At 36.6% G+C, this 21859-nt stretch overlaps 1 non-coding gene across 1 annotated transcript; it reads right to left on the bottom strand.

Moving 5' to 3' along the window:
* Positions 1–19690: 19690 nt before the first annotated feature.
* On the bottom strand, positions 19691–19763 carry TRNAR-ACG (transfer RNA arginine (anticodon ACG)). Its single transcript has one exon. It is a non-coding gene; the product is annotated as a tRNA-Arg (tRNA).
* Positions 19764–21859: the final 2096 nt, after the last annotated feature.

The raw sequence follows: 21859 nt of genomic DNA, 5'->3' as shown, positions 1-21859 counted from the left end.
CTGAAACCCTTCTGTGCCTGCGTACCGGCGCACCTGAAACCCTTCTGTGTCTGCGTACCGGCGCCCCTGAAACCCTTCTGTGCCTGCGTACCGGCGCACCTGAAACCCTTCTGTGCCTGCGTATCGGCGCACCTGAAACCCTTCTGTGCCTGCGTACCGGTGCACCTGAAACGCTTCGTTCCTGCGTATGCACGCACTTTTCTTTCACTGTACCTGCGTACCTTTGGCATAGATGATTTCAAGACTTCAGAAATAACCCAGACAGTCAGATCTACAGATCTGAACATGCGCCGAAGAGATCTCAGTCCATCAATAGATTCGCCTTATTTAGATCTAGACTAGATCTAGCCCTCATAAGATATTCAACCCAAAAACATGCTCAAGCCAAATGATCTCCTTTGCTTTATATAGGAAAGCTCTTCCTTAAAACATGGATCAATACCACGAGCCGACACCATAATAACCCAATACCGTCGGCTAAATACCAAGAGTAAAACATAAGAAAACCCCACATGTGAATTTCTTTGCCTTGAAATGTGTGCACTGGGGGTACGCACCTCCTGAATGGGATAACTGCGGGTATGTACGCACTTTATGTAACACTGACCTGCGTGTACGCACCTTATGTAAGGTGAACCTGCGTACCCCTTATTTTCTTCAATATTTGATAGCTGATCATCAATCTCTGCTGCTGACTTGAAGTACTGTGATCTATCACCTGAATGGGTTGCCATCAAGGACAACACTTTAGCCATAATGCCAACAATCTCCCCCTTTGGACTTGATGGCAACCTCAAAACTTCAGCTTCATTCTCCCCCTTTGACATCAAGGGCAAAGGGTTATGCTCCCCCTAAGAACATGCTCCCCCTGAATATGAACCAGATCTGCAACGAAGAACCATAATCCACCATGAAAGAGATAGAGACATATTGCAGCTACTTCCAAGATCTCCTTCTGCACATCCTCCATAATGCCAACAATGCATTATATGCTCCCCCTGAACCTGTACCATCAATGAGAAGAGGTTCAGCAATAAGATGATGCATCAACAACCCCCAGCTTTTGCCTGAGGTATTCAAAAGTGTCCCTGGGCAATGGTTTGGTGAGAATATCAGCAACTTGTTCCTTAGAAGGAACATACTCCAACTTGACCTTCTGTTCAAGCACTTGTTCCCGGAGAAAATGATACTTGATTGGTATGTGCTTGGTTTTTGAATGCATAACCGGATTCTTTGAGATGCTGATTGCACTTGTGTTATCACATAAGATGGGGATAGGTGGTGTACAAGTGATTTGAAAATCCTGCAAAGTCTGCATCATCCAAAGGAGTTGGGTGCAACAAGATGCAGCAGCAACATATTCCGCTTCAGCTGTAGACAAGGCAATCGAACTCTGTTTCTTGCTGAACCAAGATACCAGTCTGGAACCCATAAAGAACGCACCACCACTTGTGCTTTTCCTGTCATCCACGCTTCCGGCCCAATCTGCATCTGTATAAGCATGAAGTGTAAGATCTGTATCTCTAGGATACCATAAGCCATAATTTTGAGTCCCTTGAAGATATTTGAAAATTCTCTTCACTGCCTGAAGATGAGTCTCCTTCGGATTTGCCTGAAATCTTTCAACTATTCCAACTGCATGCATGATGTCCGGTCGGGTACCTGTCAAATAAAGTAAACTTCCAATCATAGATCTGTAGGTTGGTTGATGTACTGCTGCAGATTCATCATTTTCACTGAGGCTACATCCTGTGACCATGGGTGTACATACTGGTTTTGCATCTTCCATACCATATTTCTTCAAAATCTGTTTGAGATACTTGGTTTGAGATAAAAAGATTCCTCCTTCTTTTTGTTGGATTTGCAAACCAAGGAAATATGTCAGTTCTCCTAGCAAGGACATTTCAAATTCTTTCTGCATGACCAAGGCAAAACTTTGACTCATAGCTTCTTCATTGCTCCCAAAAATAATGTAATCTACATACACAACAAGTATTAGAAATTTGTCATTTTCAACTTTTATATAAAGATTGCTATCTGCTGATCCTTTTGAAAAACCTTGTTGATGAAGATATTTGTCCAAACGATAGTACCAAGCCCTTGGAGCTTGTTTGAGACCATAGAGAGCCTTTTTCAATCTGCATACAAGATTTGGATCAATTCCAAGAATGAACCCATCTGGCTGTTCAATGTATACTTCTTCTTCCAAGTCTCCATTTAGAAAGGCTGATTTCACGTCCATTTGAAATACTTTGAAGTTTTGAAAACTTGAGAGAGCAAGGAACATTCGGATGGCCTCAAGTCTTGCAACAGGAGCAAAGGTTTCTTCAAAGTCTATTCCTTCTTGCTGCGCATACCCTTTACAAACAAGTCTGGCTTTGTTTCTAATTACTTCTCCATTTTCATTCAATTTATTTTTGAAGACCCATTTTGTTCCGATAACATTCTTATCCTTTGGTCTAGGAACCAGCTCCCAAGTGTTGTTCTTTTCGATCTGCTCAAGTTCTTCATCCATTGCTTTCACCCAACATTCATCTTCGCATGCCTCTTTCACATTTTGTGGTTCAGTAGAGGAGAGTAATGCCAAATAGCTTGAAGCTTCTGCAATTGTTCTTCTTGTTTGTACACCTGCTTCTTTCTGCCCCATAATCTGAGATTCTGGATGATTCTTCTGAACATATCTGGATGGAGTCTTTTCTTCTATTCTTGTTTGCTCCTCTGGTTCTTCTTGAGGTTCTTTTTCATCATTCTGTCGTTGGGGGTAGCCTTCATCTTCTTCGATGTCTTCATGATGTACTTGCCTAGGAATGTATCCCTTCTCATCAACCACTACATCAATGCTGTCAACAATTCTGCCAAGTCTTTTATTGTAGCATTTGTATGCTTTGCTATGTGGAGAGTAACCAAGAAGAATGCCTTCATCTGCTCTAGGTTCAAGTTTTCCAAGCTGCTCATCAGTATTCTTGATATAGCATTTGCTCCCAAAGATTTTGAAGTGCTTTACCGAAGGAGTCCTACCACTCCAGAGCTCATGAGGAGTTTGAGTGCTGTTCACCCGGACATTTGTTTTGTTGAGAATAACAACTGCAGCATGTGCAGCTTCACCCCAGAAAGTTGCGGGAGTTCCTGACTCATCAAGCATAGCACGAGCCATTTGTTGGACTGTTCTGTTCATTCTTTCCACAACTCCATTTTGCTGAGGAGTTCTTGCTGTAGAGAATTCTCTTCTTATCCCATGTTCTTCACAGAAATCGAAAAATTCATTTGAAGTAAATTCCCCACCTCTGTCGGATCTGAGGCACTTAATTTTGTGACCTGATTCATTTTCAACCAAGGCTTTGAAGGATTTGAATTTTTCGAATGCTTCATCTTTGTGCTTCATAAGTCCTAACCAGACAAACCTGGAGAAATCGTCAATGAATAATATCAAGTATTCTTCTCCTCGAGGTGTTCTTTTCCTGAAAGGACCGCATGTATCTGTATGTACTAGCTCAAGAGGCATGCTAGCTGATCCTTCTTTCTCTGGAAAGTTAGTTCTGGTTTGTTTTCCAAACTGACATGATTTGCATATGGTGTTGTCAGGAATTTTGATATCTGGAAGATCGCGAACTGCCTGATATTTGCATGCTTTCCTTATTTGTGAAAAGCTTAGATGTCCCAACCTCCGATGCCATAACCAGTGCTCATCATCCTTGCTCAGATAGCATTGTTGTTGTCCTTCTTCAAATATGTACAGATTATTTGGAGTTCTTTTGCCTTTGATCACTGTTTTACCTGTATCAAGATCACGAACAAGACATCCATTTGATCTGAATATAACCTCGGTTCTTTGATCACACATCTGGCTGACACTTAGAAGATTATGCTTCAATCCATCAACATACAAAACATTTCCAGCCTTGACCTTTTCTTTTAACTGAGCAATGCCTTTTCCTTTTATAGTTGCAGGAGTATCATTTCCAAAAGAGACTTTCTTTCCTTTTTCTAGAGCAGAATATGACTCAAGTTTTTCTTTATCACCTGTCATATGCTTCGAACATCCACTGTCAATGTACCATAGATTTTCCTGTCCCTCTGCATAAAAAGCTATCCCACATCTTTCTGTTTGTGGTTCCTTTATTCTCCATGTTTTGGTGCTTGAGGCTTGTTCCTTTTTCTGCTGAAACCTACTCCTGCATTCAGAGTCTTCATGACCAAAGTTATTGCAAATAGAACATTCAACTTCATTTTCAAGAACCGAAAAGTTGTTATAGGTCCTTTTTGTAATCCCGGTCATACTTCTTTGTTTTTGAGCTTCCCTAGTCATGATCATTTTATATGCAACACATTGAGCTGCTTTGTGACCAAAGTTATGGCAAGAAAAGCATTGTCCATTGAAGAAACTTCTGCGGTTATCGAATCTACCAGCCAATTGATTGTAATTTCTATTGTCATCTATTCTTGAACCAAATTGAGAAGATTTTACCTGTGGCTGGTTGTAGCTTTTGTTCACTCTTAAGATGGATTGCCCCTGATAGTTTCTGTTTGTAATTCGTCCCTACTTTACCTGATGATCTTCATTGTGCTTTTGCTCATTTCTTCTTGCTGCATCAAGATAACTTTTTGAGGTGGATGCTTGAGAAGTTTCTCCATTATAGCTCAGACCTGTCTTGTTTTGTGGAGACCGCTGCACATTGATAATCTCATCCAAAGTTTCAGATCCTTTGACAAACTTGAGATTAATAGCTTTTGTTTTCTCAATCTCTTTTCTAAGACCAACAATTTCACCTTCTAATTTTTCAAGATGTTTTTCCTTTTCATCAATTTGAAATTGTAGAGTATCAATGATCATGTTCTTTTCTTCTATACATCTCTTGAGTCTAGTAATTTCATCATAAAGGTTATCCACATCTATAGCATCCATATAATCATCATCTTCAAATGCCATTAACAACTTATATTCATTACCTTGTTCATCTTCATCACTGTTTGATAGACCATCACTATCTTCATGAGTGTAGTAGCTTTTCTTATTTGCATTCTGTTTCTTGTTCCATCTAGCAGGTTCCTTTCCTTTATCCTTATAAGGACATTTTGCAGCATAATGACCTACTCTTCCACAAGCAAAGCATTTAAAAGGTAACTTATCTCTGAACCTTCCAGAACCCCTTTGAAGATTTCTGACAAAATTTGATTCTTCTTCCTCTTCTTCTGGGACGTGGCTCGCTTCATAATAATCTCCTTTGCCTGATGCCTTGAAAGCAGCTTCTCTTCTGTCTGATGGACCTCCCTTTCTCATTTCATAAGCAGTTAGAATTCCATGTAGCTGAGACATAGTAAGAATTCGTAGATTTTCCTTTTCTTCTATTGCAGATACTTTAGATTCAAACTTGGGGGACAATGATCTTAGAACCTTTTCAACCACAATAGCCTCTTTTATTTCTTCACCCAAATTTTTCATACAGTTAACAACCTCATCTACCCGAAGAAAATAGTTAGCCACACTTTCATCATTATACATTTTGAGAGTCTCATACTGAATTCTGAGAGTTTTAAGTTTAGCACGCTTTACCTGTTCATCTCCTTCATAGCTCGTGACAATTTTGTCCCATATCTCTTTCGCGGATTTATAGTGCATTGCCTTCATGAATTCTGATTGAGATATACATCCTAATAGAGTACTGATTGCTTTTCAATTTGTTTCATACTTCTTTTTCTCGGCTGCATCTGTAGGAGTAGCTGAAGGAAAAGCGTAGCCTGTCTCTACGATGTCCCAAACTTCTGTACCAAGAGATTGAAGATAGGCAGTGACTCTTACCTTCCAATAATTGAAGTTTGTCCCATCAAAAACCGGTGGCCTGATTGATGCTTCTCTCTCGTAGTTGCTCATGATGAACGATCTACCTTCAAGTGATCAAGCTTCTCTGAAGGACCTGCTCTGATACCAATTGTTGGAAATAATACTGAGAGGGGGGGTGAATCAGTATTATCTAATTCTTTTAATAAATCTTATTTATTTGTTCTTTGAATTATTTTTGCATGTCAGTACCATAAAATAATGAGCATGAACAAAGAAAACAGATAGTCACACCAAAGAACACAAGATGTAAGGTGGAAACCCAATGTGGGTGAAAACCACCTGCTGCAATATGTCTCTATCTTCTTTCAAATTAGAAACTCCTTTTACAATGGTTTTGTACTGGTGCAGTCCTTTACCAGTACACAGGCTGCAACCTGCAGAGAGCTACAACTCTCTCTCGTTTTCCAGTCTCTCCTGGAAGGGAGCTACAACCCCCTACTTCTTTTCTTACAAGGACCACTTTTCATAAATTTTCAAACTGGATCCATAAGCATCAAATGATCATAAAGTATAAGAAAATCACCCAGTCAACTGTAGTAACCAGATCAACAATAATAGAACCAAACCCAGAACACAGCAATGATAAACAAAGATCTTAAGAGAAGTAAGCACCCTGTTCAACTGCTCGCCTGCTTACGTAAGCACCCTGCTCAACTGCTTGCCTGCTTACAGTAAGCACCCTGCTCAACTGCTTGCCTGCTTACAGTACGCACCCTGCTCAACTACTTGCCTGCTTACAGTACGCACCCTGCTCAACTATTCGCCTGCGTACCTCGCTCTGAGTTCATTGAACTGCCTGCGGACCTTCACACCTGCAACCCTTCTGTGCCTGCGTATCGGCGCACCTGAAACCCTTCTGTGCCTGCGTACCGGCGCACCTGAAACCCTTCTGTGTCTGCGTACCGGCGCACCTGAAACCCTTCTGTGCCTGCGTACCGGCGCACCTGAAACCCTTTTGTGCCTGCGTACCGGCGCACCTGAAACGCTTCGTTCCTGCGTATGCACACACTTTTCTTTCACTGTACCTGCGTACCTTCGGGCATAGATGATTTCAAGACTTCAGAAATAACCCAGACAGTCAGATCTACAGATCTGAACATGCGCCGAAGAGATCTCAGTCCATCAATAGATTCGCCTTATTTAGATCTAGACCAGATCTAGTCCTCATAAGATATTCAACCCAAAAACATGCTCAAGCCAGATGATCTCCTTTGCTTTATATAGGAAAGCTCTTCCTTAAAACATGGATCAATACCACGAGCCGACACCATAATAACCCAATACCGTCGGCTAAATACCAAGAGTAAAACATAAGAAAACCCCACATGTGAATTTCTTTGCCTTGAAATGTGTGCACTGGGGGTACGCACCTCCTGAACGGGATAACTGCGGGTATGTACGCACTTTATGTAACACTGACCTGCGTGTACGCACCTTATGTAAGGTGAACCTGCGTACCCCTTATTTTCTTCAATATTTGATAGCTGATCATCAATCTCTGCTGCTGACTTGAAGTACTGTGATCTATCACCTGAATGGGTTGCCATCAAGGACAACACTTTAGCCATAATGCCAACAACATAGACCCTAGAAAGGAAAAACCCACTTCCTCTAGGCATGTAGATAAGAATGATGACTTAGCTCCAACTTTACCACAAAAGTTAGTATCTCAAGACTTTGGACAAGTGGGTGGATGAAAGTATTTTGGGCCGTCTCTTAGTAGTAAAGATGGATCTATAACAAAAAGTACACTTGAATACATTTAAATGTGAGAGGATTCCATGGAACCAACTCGAGATTTTCCTAATATTGACAAATATCCCTTAGCAATAAACTCTCATATGCCATAGTTAAGTAAATTAAAAGAACTCCTATACTTCTTGAGCTTGAGATTTGATAAGGTGAACTCATCACTTTCTAGCAAGTGAGATGATCTTTGCATTAGTAAGGTGACATTTCATAGGGAGAAGAAAAAATTCTCTTCTAACAAGTCATTCAAAGAGTAGTTGATATGCTGGACATCATCACCTGTGGTAATTTCTTGACTGATGATTAGGAAGAAATGAAAAAATCAAATGATAGATGAGAAATGGAAACCCTAGAAAGAGTTGTGGGGGGCCATGCCACGTACACCAATTCTTATCCTTTAAGCATCACTATGCAGAGGCCCTTGATAATCTTAACCCAACTAACCTAGTGGAAGATACAATCAGTAATTTGTGGTACATATTATTTTGCTCAACGACCAATTTGTCAGGTAATTATAGATGATCACTTTTTGACTGGATCTTATCACCAACCACTCCACAGGTTTAATTCTCCTACAGGACATAATGATAGGATGAACACCAACCCCCAAAAACTTTATAAAATTTTTCTTTCTTCAAAACCTAGGTATAATTATTAAAAAATTGTTTAAACTATCTTGTAGATAAACCTTAGCTCATGTGTTAGCATCACCACAGATCAAAGACATATTCATTATGCTGAGCTATTTCCCCTAATATGATGCTCCAAAGAAAGTACACATATGTAGACATTGATCTTGCATTTGTCTTCATCCAACATGTTGCAATACCTTCACTATTGTGTTCTTCTTTGTTCTACAAGCTAGAATAATCTATCTACATCCAAGGGGAATCGATCTTTATGCCTTGAGGGAGGGAATATCTAACATAAAAAAATAGATATTCCTTAAGGATCAATTGTTGTAATTGAAATGGAATCATATCTATTGGTATGCAAAACCACATATCTATTTATTGAGTTTAAGGTTTCCCTAGTCACATCTCTTAGATGGTAGATTATGGTTTCCTTTTGATGTTTTTCAGATAGTCTCTCTCTCAAAAACTTTCAATATGAGATATGTTCGTGAAACTGGTAAGGTGATCTAATGCAATCCTTGATAGCTAGATGTCTCTCTTTCAGAAAGTACTTATGCTAAAGTCGATTAATCTCTTATATGAACATTAAAAGTGTATTATTTAAATGCTTATGTAAATCCTAGATGTTTTTGTGATCTTTCCTCCATCTTTTAGTGTAGGAAAACTCATTTTATTATTAAAAACTCATTTTATTTGAATAAGTATAATTTTTGATAACACAAATTTCCCACAATCACTATATTTCATTTACAATTAAAATTAATTAAAACATTATATTTATATATAAATTTTTTAATTATAATATATAATAAAATAATTATTTTATTTTATATCTTACGTAATATTATATTATATGAAAACAAAATCCAATCCAAAATAAATTCCATTGAAAATCCTTTTCCTCAAGAATATTTTTTTTGAAATAAAAATTACCTATGAAGTTAGATTATACAAGGTATTTTATTGTATTGGATATTTTGCAATTAAATTAAATTAAAGATATCCCTCCTGCTTTGAAAACATATAAGAGTATTAAGAAAATAAATTGATTTCTTATCTTTCTTCATAGTAAGATGAATAAATTGTTACAAGGAAATATGCATACGTCATTGCATGATATTTTGTTATGTCTTTCTTCTATGCAATCACTCATTGTAGTACAACACCCATTAGATGTGAAGGTTTTAATTGAATGCCATTATTTCGATTGGATAACTTATACCACGAAAAAGAGCTATCCACTAGGCACCTTAAACTCCAACACTCGTTGATATAATACCATAGTGAAAATATACTACCAAAAGAACCATCCACCAGATGCTTTAAATTATAACCACGGTGTAAAGAATGATGTAACATTAATTATTGTAATTAAAATTAATTGGTTATCATGATCTAAATGTGTATACAGTAGCGTGAGATATATTAAACATTTGGATTGTATTGTGAGATACACACTGCAATACAACATAACATTTGTGAGATACATTTTACAGTGAAATATGGAGGAGATGTATAATCAAAATATATGAAGGAGATGTGTAAGAAAAATATAGGTTGATAGGATATAAATTTAAAATAAAAATATTGGTTGATAGAATATTTTTAAATTATTTAATTATAAAAATAATATAAATTAAAATTAATAATTTAAATATATAAGTTTAATAAATTAAAATTGATATGAATAAATGATAAACACTGTTATTTTATATTTATAAAATGATGATGTGATAAAAAATAAAATAACATTAATTGAGATCTATTTTATTTTTAAATATGAGAGGCATAAAATCTTATAAAGTGAAAATTGATTCTTAAAATTTTCTCTCTAAAATTTAATTGTAATTCTAGAAAATTGATTATCTATATGTTTAATAGATTTGGATTTAAACTAGTTTATAGCACAAATGTTATTTTATAAGTTAAGATGAGATCCTTGGGTATGGTTTTAAGTCTTTTAAATATTATTCAAATTGACATATTTTCATTATTTAGATGGATGTAAATGTAGTTGGTGCACATTATAGATTTTTTTTAGCTAGCCATTATATCTAAAATTCAATAATGAAATAACATTAAATCCATCTTCTCCACACCTCTTGCAAAAAATAGTCCAAGGGGTTACCTCAATTGGTTGTCACTAAAGTTTGTTGGGAATTTGAGCAATTCTATGGCAATAAATGCTTGTTTAAAATCACCTTGGTTTAGGTGCAGTAGTCTATGTCGACAAGTTTATTAGTGATACCATCCATGAATAAGGAGAAAAATCTCTTGAGTTTCTCTGAGGTTTTCCTTGGAAAAAGAGAGGCATTCATGTAGGAATCTTAAAAGGCATAAACAAATTCATAAATCCTATGGTGATAAAATCATAGACGCCAAACCTGTAAAATTTTGAGCACAAGCACAAGAATCTATGTGAGAAAAATAAACGACACTACTAATTGCAAGCTTGAGACAAAACATAAAGAGAGTAAGAGACCAAAGATATATATATGACATATAGTGTGCACTAGTTGGAGTTCCTTAGTGCATGCATATGTAAATTTTGAAAATGCAGCAAGAAAGTCTCAATTTTGATTTTTCCCTTAATTAAAGTGAGAAAATTTGAATTTCCACATCATCAGACAACTTCGAGGAGTTAACTGAGGTGACATAGCACTTGTCACTCAATTAAGAACACTCAATTCGAGTTAATGAGTTGAGATTTAGTTTACTTATGTTGATTCCTAAAAAATAGAAGCCTACCTCAGTTTATTCGAGTTAGGGACATGAAGTTCAGTTGTGTGCAGTGGGTTCCTAAATTTTAGGAGCCTGGGTTGAGTTAATTTCAATTGTAGAAATTTAGTTCAACTAAATTGAGTTATGGCCAGTTAAACTAGTTTGAACTATTGGAGAAAATAATGGAAGGTCAAGTTGTGGAAGTGGAACTTCAACCACACTTAGTGATCATTCATATAACTAACCAATCAACCTAAATTAATTCAGGCATGCAAAAAATTTGAGTTACCTAGTTGAGATGGAGATTTCAAGGCAGTTTACTATCAGTTGTAGACTATTCCGAAGTGTACATATGGTGCATGCCATCAGAGGAAGACCCTAGAAGAATTGCACAATTTAGGTGAGGGAATTTCCTATTTAATAGGGGCCTAATTCCTCAAGGAACAAGACAAGGAATTAGGAGATTGAAGGGCTTGAAAATTGGCTAAGTATTGGCCAGGTTCAGTGAGTCGGGTATATGATAGAAGATACAGGTGCAGGTTGTGCTCAAGATTGAGCAAGCATATTGTATTCATCCAGATTCTCTGATTAATGCAATACAAATAGTAAGGGGCTTTGAGCAGTTGCTTTCCCATAGATAAATTTGTATTTATGTGTGACGTTTCCTTTTGCATATCAATGATTCTTTTTTTAGATGGTGAATTAACTTCCGCAGATGAGTAGAGTAACTTCAAGTCTTGTGATTTAGTAAATTTCATGAGCAATTTTGAATCTACACATTAATTTCTACATGGCATCAGAACAAGATTCACATTAGAAACTAGTCATTGAAGTCGTCATGTACAATGATCATTGAAGAACTAATGAGTTGTTAGGAGGAAAAGTTATGGAGCCCTAGTACAGGGTAGATCCATAAGACCCAATGAGTAGACTTCTTAATGGAGCAAGAAGGCTTCTAATGGGTAGATCAGCAAGCCAACTTTTAGTGACACAAAAAGGAGTTGTGATCATTGATATTGGCAGAGAGATTTCCCATAGGGAGATTGAGACTCAGAGAGAGTCTAGTTTCAGAGGGAGCAGCCCTATGGAAGCTAGTACTTCAGGATATGGGGAGATCAGACTCATTATTGTAGTAATTGTAGCAGTAGTGCAGAAGCAACAACATAGTAGTAACAATAGCAGTATGAGTAGATCAAATTTATCCATGGATGCAACCATACCTCCATGTGTGAGGTGGGGCAATGTGGAGCCCTAGTCCCAAGAGTTGAAAAGATTTGGGCAATGTCCATTGAGGTGCTCTCCTCGTGGATCATTACCTTGCTACATGGGCCCACAGTATTTAGTAGCAAGAGGATCAATGTTAGTCAGATATTGAGAAGTGCAAAGGAGTGTTGACAACAGAGCAAGAGGCTCAATAGCAGAGTCAACAACAACACAATTTTCCCAGTAGACAGTTGTAGACACAATTGATTCAATTTTTTTTGGATGCTTCTCAATTGCAGATGTTGTAGTTACAACAAAAACAATGAGACTTGTTGCATGCAATACATTCCACATGTGTAGGATAGATGTGGGTGATAATCCCTTTCTTGCAGAGAGGAAGTGTTGAAAATGTAGCAAGAAAATCTCAATTTTTATTTTTTACTTAATTAAAATTGAGAAAATTCGAATTTACACATCTGCAGACAACTTGAAGGAGTTAACTGAGGTGACATAGCACTTATCACTCATTTAATAACACTCAATTCGATTTAATGAGTTGAGGTTTAGTTTACTTGTGTTGATTCCTAAAAAATAGGAGTCTAGCTCATTTAATTCGAGTTAGGGACATGAAGTTCAATTATGTGCAGTGGGTTCCTAAATTTTAGGAGCCTAGGTTGAGTTAATTTCAGTTGTAGCAATTTAATTAAGTTAAATTGGGTTATGGTCATTTAAACTAGTTCTAACTGTTGGAGGAACTAGTGGAAGGTCAAGTTGTGGAAGTGGAACTTCAACCACACTCAGTGATCATCCTGATAACTAATCAATCAACCTAAATTAACTCATGCATGTAGAGAATTCGAGGTACCCAGTTGAGATGGATATTTCAAGTTAGTGTACTATCAGTTGTATACTATTCCGAAGTGTACAGATGGTGCATGCTGTCAGAGGAAGACCCTGGAAGAATTGAACAATCTAGATGAGGGAATTTCCTATTTAATAGGGGCCTAATTCCTCAAGGAACAACGCAAGGATTTAGGAGCTTGGAGGGCTTGAAAATTGGCTAAGTATTGGCTAGGTTCAGTTAGTCGGGAAGAGGACAGAAGATACATGTGCAGGTTGTGCTCAATCTTGAGCAAGTATATTGTATTCATCCATATTCTCTGATTAATGCAATACAGATAGTAAGGGGTTTTGAGTAGTTGCTTTCCCCTAGATAAATCTTTGTGTATGTGTGATGTTTCCTTTTGCATGTCAATGATTCTTGTTTTAAATGGTGAATTAAATTTCGCAGATTAGTAGAATAGCTTGAAGTCTTGTGATTTAGTAAATTTCATGAGCATTTTTGAATCTACACATTAATTTCTACATTAAAAGCAAAAAAATGTTCCTTAGTTTCAAAATAACTAGCCTAAAAATGGAGTTAGCTAGCCAATTATGGTGTGAGATACATAAATAGTGTTAGGTAGCCCAAAATGGAGCGAGAACTCAAACACGCAACTCTAAATTCCAAAAACAGAAACTAGTCTCCAAAAATTGACTCTTAAAGTCTCAAGGAGTAGTAGTTTCCAAGAATAGAATTGAACTCCTAGAATAGAACTAGATACCTAAAATGAAGTGCACACTTATCTATGAGAAAAATATATCCAAACAAGTGTACACTTGGTGCCATGTCATTTCCACATGTCCTCTTGCACGAAAACATCTTATTTGAAATACCCGTTATAAATAGAACACCTACTAAAAATAGACATGTTATCAATAACAATCCCTTGAGCAATAAGAAAATGTGCATGTACTCCAATAAGATCTGTTTTAGGAAACTTCCATACAAATAAAACATTTAAAAAAAGTATTACTTTGAATTCTATTGAGCACACATAAGCTTTTTGATAATGGAATTTGTTCATTCTTTTCTCAATTGGTAAAAGTGAGGTATTAATGTAGCCTCCACCAAGGTTCAAGTCTAACCAATGAAACAATTTGAAGTCTTTGAGCATTGCTTCATGTTGTATTGGAAACACTTATAAGATTTTTTATAATGGAATTGGTTTGCAACGTTTTTCCTACAATGTGATATTGTTGTCATTAAGAGTCTACTTTCCTTTGATAATTTTCAAGAAAAAATATGGTATGATCCATAATCTTGGTGTTAATAGTGACTTTATTAATTTTTAAAAGTGGGGTATTAATGTAGCATCCACCAAAGTTCAAGTCTCGCCAAAAGTTCTACAACAAATTGTTGTGAAACAAAAGAAAAATAGTTCATATATTTGGAAAGTCATTTCATATCATTTTTCAATTATGATAATAATTATACTTTCCAAATAAAAACTTTTGTATACACTATATCAATAGGATTATTTTTAAGATAATTTAATTTGATTTATATATTAGTCTGTACTAAAGGTTAAAATTGTTTTATGGAGTTACAAGAAATGTAATATATAAAAAATGAGGGGTAAAAAAATCCCATAAAAAAAATACATAAAGAGAGAAAAAAAAGTCTAAAAGAAGAAAAAATACAACAACTAGAAAACACCAACCCATTGAGATGGAGAATAATGGAGAAGCTCATGAAGAAATATCGTTAGTTGTTGAAACTTGATGCTCTAGAGAAGCACTTATAAGACTTAACATTGCAAGGGAATGAATGATGAGGATGATCCCTTGGGAGTCATTAGGTCTACAATGCTTCTTTGATCAATCACATGAGCTTGGAAGTTGGTCACGGGGCCTCTTCCTACCAATGTTATAGAGATGGGAGTAAAAGGTAATCCACTTGACATATGTTGATGTGGGAAACTTACGTCTAGTAAGCTATCGACAAAGGTCAAACATCTCACAAGGTTAGAGGGCCAAGCATCTCTAGCAGTCATAACTCATGAGTTTGGAGAGAACCAAGTGAACCTTCAAGAGACAAAATAATTGTCCTCTAATCTCTTTGTAGGGAGGCATTTGAATACAAATTGGTTTTCAGTCTTAGGATATAAGGAGAAAACTTGGCAAATATGATGCTCCCAAGGAATATGGTTGGATGTCTAATGTAAAGTTGGTGGGAGAAACTTTTTGGCTAGGAAAGAGTGACCTTTAAGTTGCAAGGTAATTGGAATTTGGTTTACCTTGAGGGTAAGATGAGCCCAACATTAAGAAAGAGATATAAATATGTATAGTATTGAATTTTGGAAGAATGTGACTCTCTAGGATTAGATCATGTGAAAGGAAGGTAGCCTCTATAAATCTTAGTATGAATACCCTTGTTTATCTCACCCTTGGAGACATCAAGTGCATCCATTGTAAAGCTATGTGAAGGTGATTCATCAATATCAAGGTCAATAACATGAAGTAATGAAGAAGCTCTCATAAACGAACAAGAAGTGATCCCACATTCTTCCTAGACTGTAGATCATTTGAGAGCAAGGTATGGATATCTAAGAAGACCAATCTATGAGTTTCTCATCTAAGCTTGTATATCACCAGGATGTGAAACATCACTTTATAAGCAATGAGTGGGCATGTTCCAAATTCTACAAAAATGATAGCTTGAGGCATTAATCTCTTGGCATGAATATGTTTTGATAACATTGTGACAAGGACTCTCCCTATCCTATTTCACTTTGATCTCTAAAGCTACGGTCCCCAAATTTGACACCCATACAAGAGCATAGGTGCAACTAGTGAATAAGACAGTTGGATATTCAATTGAATGGCTCTGAATTAAAGTTGAAAACATTTTTTTAAGGGTGTTGAGAGTCACATATCCCTTGTTCAATCTAGACATTACTAAGCCAAGCTAAAGAGGACCTCCAAGTACACACACACAGACACACATGAACATACTACCTCAACCCTATCACCTCTATAAGTAAGAATCACATTTGTTGTTCCTTTCATGGATCATAAATCCATGACAATATCAATATTTTAAGGAAGGGTAGATAAGAGGGACCTTTAGTCTAGAAGGTAATTTGTACCTTGAGAGTAGGATGATAATCCATGTCATTTTGAAGTTTGGAAGAAAGTGATTCTCTAGGCTTAGATCACGTGGATGGAAGGTAACCTCTAAAAATCTTAGTACAAATACCCTCGTTTATCTCACCCCTGGAGATATCAAGTGCATCCATTGTAAATCTATGTGAAGGTGGTTTATCAATATCAAGATCAATGACATGAAGCAATGAAGAAGATCTCACATACCAAGAATAAGTGATGCCATATTCTTCCTAGACCATAAATGCTTTGAGAGCAAGGTATGGATATGTAAGAAGATCACTATATGAGTTTCCCATTCATATGAGCATGTATATCATCACAATATGGAAGATCACTTTATAAGCAATGAGTGGGCATGTGCCAAATTCTGCTAGAATGATAGCTTGAGGCAATGATAGCTTGGCATGAATATGTTTGGATAACACCATGGCGAGCACTTTCCTTATTGTATTAGTTATATTCCCTGAAGCTATGACTCCAAAACCTAATATCCATACAAGAATGTAGGTGTGATCAATGAGTGAAATAATATGACTTTAGGTTGTTAGCATTATGATATAGGTGTTGTCCTTGATGGCAACTCACTCAGATGACAGTTCTCAGTGCAGTAGCAAAGAATTACAGATCAGACTACAGAGAATGAAGAAAGAGAGGTATATGCAGGTTCACCTTGACAGAGAAGCGTATACACGCGGGTTAACAGACCAAAAGGAGCGTATAACGTACACACGCACTTTCACAGAATGAAAAGCGCGTATATCTTGGAAAACTAAGTTTTGGTCCAAGGTATTTGGTCCATGGTATTTTGATCCATGGTATTGGTCCATGGTATTTGGTCTGAGGTATTGACCCCAGGTATTGGTCCTAAGTGGTTTTGGTCCATGGTATTGAGAAAGGCATAAAACTATATAAGGAGGAGAAGATCATTAGGCCAAGGTGTGCAAGCATTGAATATCTGATGAAGTGTGAGATCCAGTATGCAGGTTATGGGTTTGTGATGCTTTGCCTGATCTGAACTAAGGATTCACCTATGTGGATGATGATGGATGATGGATCAAGATCTTAAGGCTTGGAATGTATTATCATTATGTGGTTTGTTCATGGATTGACTAGATCCGAATACTGACGCATGTTTTATTCTGCAAATGTTATGATCTAGGTATGACTGAATTCTGAAATAGCTGTGAAGTTTTTAAGTTAGTATTTGCAGATTTGTATGCGGGTTCGCTTTGGTAAAAACACGTATACACGCTGGTTTGACTCATCAGAGTAGCGTATACATTATGAAATATGATATCTGAATTTGCAGATGGTTCTAGTGGTTGTTGCAGAGTTCTGGGTTCTGCTCTGTGTTCTGGTGACAGGTCTTCAATGATTCAGTAGTGGGTGATTCAGAGTTTGATGATTGAGTATTTAATGATTGGTTAATGCAATAGTTGTATTGCAGTGGTGATTGGTTTTGAGCTTCAATGTTGTTGATGGGTCTAGTATGAAAATTGGATGAAACGTGGCCTTCAGTTTATGGCATTGTGTTCCAGGAGTATTTACTCTGAAAATTTATGAAACGTGGTCCCCGGAGGAAAAGAGAAGGTCGTAGCCTTCTGTAGGCCAGTGCCTACATACTGGTAAACATATCGGCTAATACAAGAGCTAGGGGGTTGGAGCTCCCTTCCAGTAGCCGCTGGAAAACGAGTGAAGGTTGGAGCCTTCAGTAGGTCGACGCCTACGTACTAGTAAACAGATCGGCTAGTACAAGAGCTAGGGGGTTGTAGCTCCCTTCCAATAGTAGCTGGAGAACAAGAGAAGGTTGTAGCCTTCTTCAGGTGGGTGCCTGCGCACTGGTATGAGTCTGCGCCAGTACAAGATTGTAAACAGGTTTTTCTTATATTAAAAGGAAGACAACAACAGGTGGTTTTTGTTCCGCATTGAGTTTCCATCTTATATCTTGGTGTTCATGTGTGTTTCTTATGTGTGATGATCTGTTCTGTTTTTACTGCAACTGGTTACTGCTTATATGGTTAATGAAGTAATGATGCACTGATTAAAGATCAACATATGATGAATTCACTGAATCATAAGTTTGCTAGATATACACTAGTTTCCTTAAGCATAGCGCGTGTACACGCGGGTTACCTTCATTGAAGCAGCGTATATGAATTTGAGTATGGAAATGAAAAAGTTATTGATTTGCTAACACTGATTCACCACCCCCCTTCTCAGTATTATTTACAACATAGGTGTGATCAATGAGCGAAATAATATGACTTTTGATTGAATGCCTTGAAATTGAAGTTGAAAACATTGCCTTTGAAGAATGGTAAAAATTACATATCACTTGCTCAATTCAGCTTTTACTATTGGTGTGAAGCTAAAGTATGACCCGAATAAGAAAAACTCCAAATATACATATGAAAAGACTACCTCAACCTTCCCACCTCTATATGTAAAAGTCACCTTCCATGCTTTTTCCTTCCATAAATGTTAAAATCCATGACTATATCAATATTCTAAGGAAGGTTATTTCTAAAATAAGTAGAAGTAATGTATTATAAAGAAGATGATGATAGATGTTAAGTTTTGAGAAAATATTTACCAGATATGTGATTTCTATTAATAATTGTTGGGATAATATTTGTTATTTGAAATATAATTTGAGATTGAAAATTTTGAAAATAAAACAATAACATTTTGAATTTGTTTTTTCATATATATATTATATTTTAATTATAAAATAAATTAATAATAATTAATATATTTTAAATTTACATTATTTTCTTTTATTACTATAATAATAATAATAATTTAATTTTAAAATCTATATTTACTATTTACGTTTCAATAAATTAGTATAGAAAAAATACTTCTATCCATTATAAAAAAAAATACTTCCATCCAGCAAACAATTTGACTACTAAAACTTACAGAAATACATTTTTATATGCTTCCTGGATTTTGAGGGATCCTAAGGTTCACACTATGAGCAGATGGATGACCAAGGGCATGAACCCAAGTGGATACTGCAGCAGAAGGTAATCCCTTCTTTTCCTCACTCTGGATCCGCTGAGGTAGGGAAACAAATTTATGCATGGCCATATGTTTCTGAGTGTGGAAGCAGTGGAGCGACTGACAGAGGAAATAATGATGCAATAAAGGATGCACAGGAAGCCAGGATATAAAACATGCACCATGTTCTGTGGACAGAACTTGAGAAAATGGAGATTCAGGAAGTAACATTTAAAGACAATGTATAATTTTCGGTGGGAGATTCAGAAATTTAGAAAATGGAGATTCCAGGGATAAAAGTTTTAAAAAATGGAGAATCAGGTGCGAAGAAAACTTCATATCAGAAAAAAGATGTCGTTTATATTTCGTCTGCTTTTGCAGGAACCAGGACTGGAACTTGTTGGTGCAAAGAAAAATTAAAATACACAACGACTCGAATCAGGTGCGAAGAAAACTTCATATCAGAAAAAAGATGTCGTTTATATTTCGTCTGCTTTTGCAGGAACCAGGACTGGAACTTGTTGGTGCAAAGAGAAATTAAAATACACAACGACTCCACTGGGGATCGAACCCAGAATCTCTGGTTTCGTAGACCAGCGCCTTATCCATTGGGCCATGGAGTCGTGATTGAGTCAAAGATTCTTCTATTTTACCTACATATCAAATCAGAACGAAAATTGCATTGGCTTCCGATTTTGAAGGCTAGTTTAAACTTTATATTAATTTGGATTTTTTTTTTTCACAGCAGGTATTAATTTGGATTTTTTCCCAGAGAAAAAGATCATGCTTCTTTGTTATTCACAGGGATTAAAAAATGAAAGCATACTGTTTATCACTGAGGTAATTTCATTACACAAATCTGTCAAATTAGATTTTGTAATTTGTTTATCACTGAGGTAATTTCATTACACAAATCTGTCAAATTAGATTTTGTAATTTGGTTTATGGGTGTTAAGGATGGTTCAGTATTTATATTTAAAAAATATATTTTAATAATATTTATAAATAAAAATGATATTCCTTAACATTTTATTTTTTCCAAAAGTAAATTATTTATATAATTTATATGGATAAGTTTTTTTTACACATTCAGATAATAGTAAAGATGATTTATTTTTAATGATGTAAAATTAAGGTCATCGATTTTCCCTTTAAAAACACTTATAAAATAACTGTTATGAAAAATAATTAAAGTGAATTTTTATTTATATAAAATATAATAAATTAAATAATTATATTTTAATAAATTAAAAATAATAAAAAAATATTTATCTTGTTAAGAGATGTTTTTTAGTTTACAATGATAGAGATTTTGTCACGTGGTGTTAAACAATTGAAATGTTATGTTAAACATTTTGACTTAGTTAAAATAAAACAAAATAAAATAGAAAGTTCTCTATTTTAGTATGATAGAGATGTTGTAATCCTTGTTTAATATATTTTTTTTTTCTCGGTAAATGCTATTCTATTAAAAAAGTAAAAGATATGTACAAAGATCAAAGCCGCACAGGAGGTCGAAGCCAATCCTTTAGCAAAAACTCAGGGATTTTACAGTAGGTGCTGTTCACAGGATGAACATTGCAGATCTTGAGATAATGATTGCTATCCCTGACATCTTGACAAAAAATATCCAGACTATGATACGCCCATCTTTCAGTAGTTTCAAAAATACATTGATATCTATCAAGATTGACTGTATAACAGAGAAAAAAGTCTGAATTTTCTAGTGATGCTTTAACCATCTGAAGCCTAAGACAAAACAGACCCGAGACTTAAACTGTAAAATCATAGACACAGATTCAAAAAACATAACAGGCACCCGGAGTCGCATCAGTCGGCTTGACTTGGAGAGGCCTGCTTCTCTTCCTTCACCGGACTTGGAGAGGCTACCCATGTGACATAGCCTTCTTCGTCCATCAGCGGTTCTCCAGCCGAATCCGTTACCAGGTGTAAAATTCCAGAAGGGAAATGAGCTGGTTCTGTGACTCTGTCTTCTTCCATGGCCTGAGCAGGTTGCTGAGGAATATTCGAAGCAGGGGCTCCCTCGTTGATGAAGTCTGGGTGATAAACCACTCCCGTCATATCTCCAAGCAGAATGCCTTCATTCTGAGAACTGGGGGAAACCGAAGGGGTTGAGCTGGGATGGTGGGTGTCCTCCTCAGAGATGAACACAGAAAAATTCACAGTGACCGTCGGTTTATTAATCCGACTCTGGAAGACAAAACTGGACGACTGGTAGGAGCTATTTGGGTTGGCTCCCTCCTGGTCAGACTGCGGAGAAGAGGGCTGAGCCAATGCAATTGGAGTTAGCTGCCGGGGCTCTGAAGGCGAGGGGCTTACTTTGATACTAGAGCGACCACCCCTTCGCGGAATGCCTCGACTACGAGGCATTTATCTCCCTCTCAAGGATAGGAGTATCCTGGAGAATGTCTTTTATTTTTGGAAGTTGCTGCCAGGAGTCCTTCCAGAAACGAGCTGAAGAGCCATTTTTGATTTCCCAGAAGCAATGAGCTTGGATGAGATTTCTATGTTGTATGGCTGAGTTCCAGATGACTGATCCCGTGCTCATCTCAGTCATGCATATTCTTTCTTCCATGGGGCAGTTGTTGGCATACTTGGCTGTCCAAAGGGAGGCCCATGGAGTATTGGGATGGGCAAGCCATCTCCACCAGATTTTTGCGCCCATTGCTTTGTTGCTGTTCTCAGGATCTCTCAGACC

The sequence above is a fragment of the Pinus tabuliformis genome, chromosome 1_2 (assembly GCF_031772625.1).
Source record: "Pinus tabuliformis cultivar Carrire ecotype Pingquan chromosome 1_2, CPIR1, whole genome shotgun sequence".
Classification (NCBI taxonomy): Eukaryota; Viridiplantae; Streptophyta; class Pinopsida; order Pinales; family Pinaceae; genus Pinus; species Pinus tabuliformis.
This window is presented reverse-complemented; position numbering and strand designations above follow the sequence as displayed.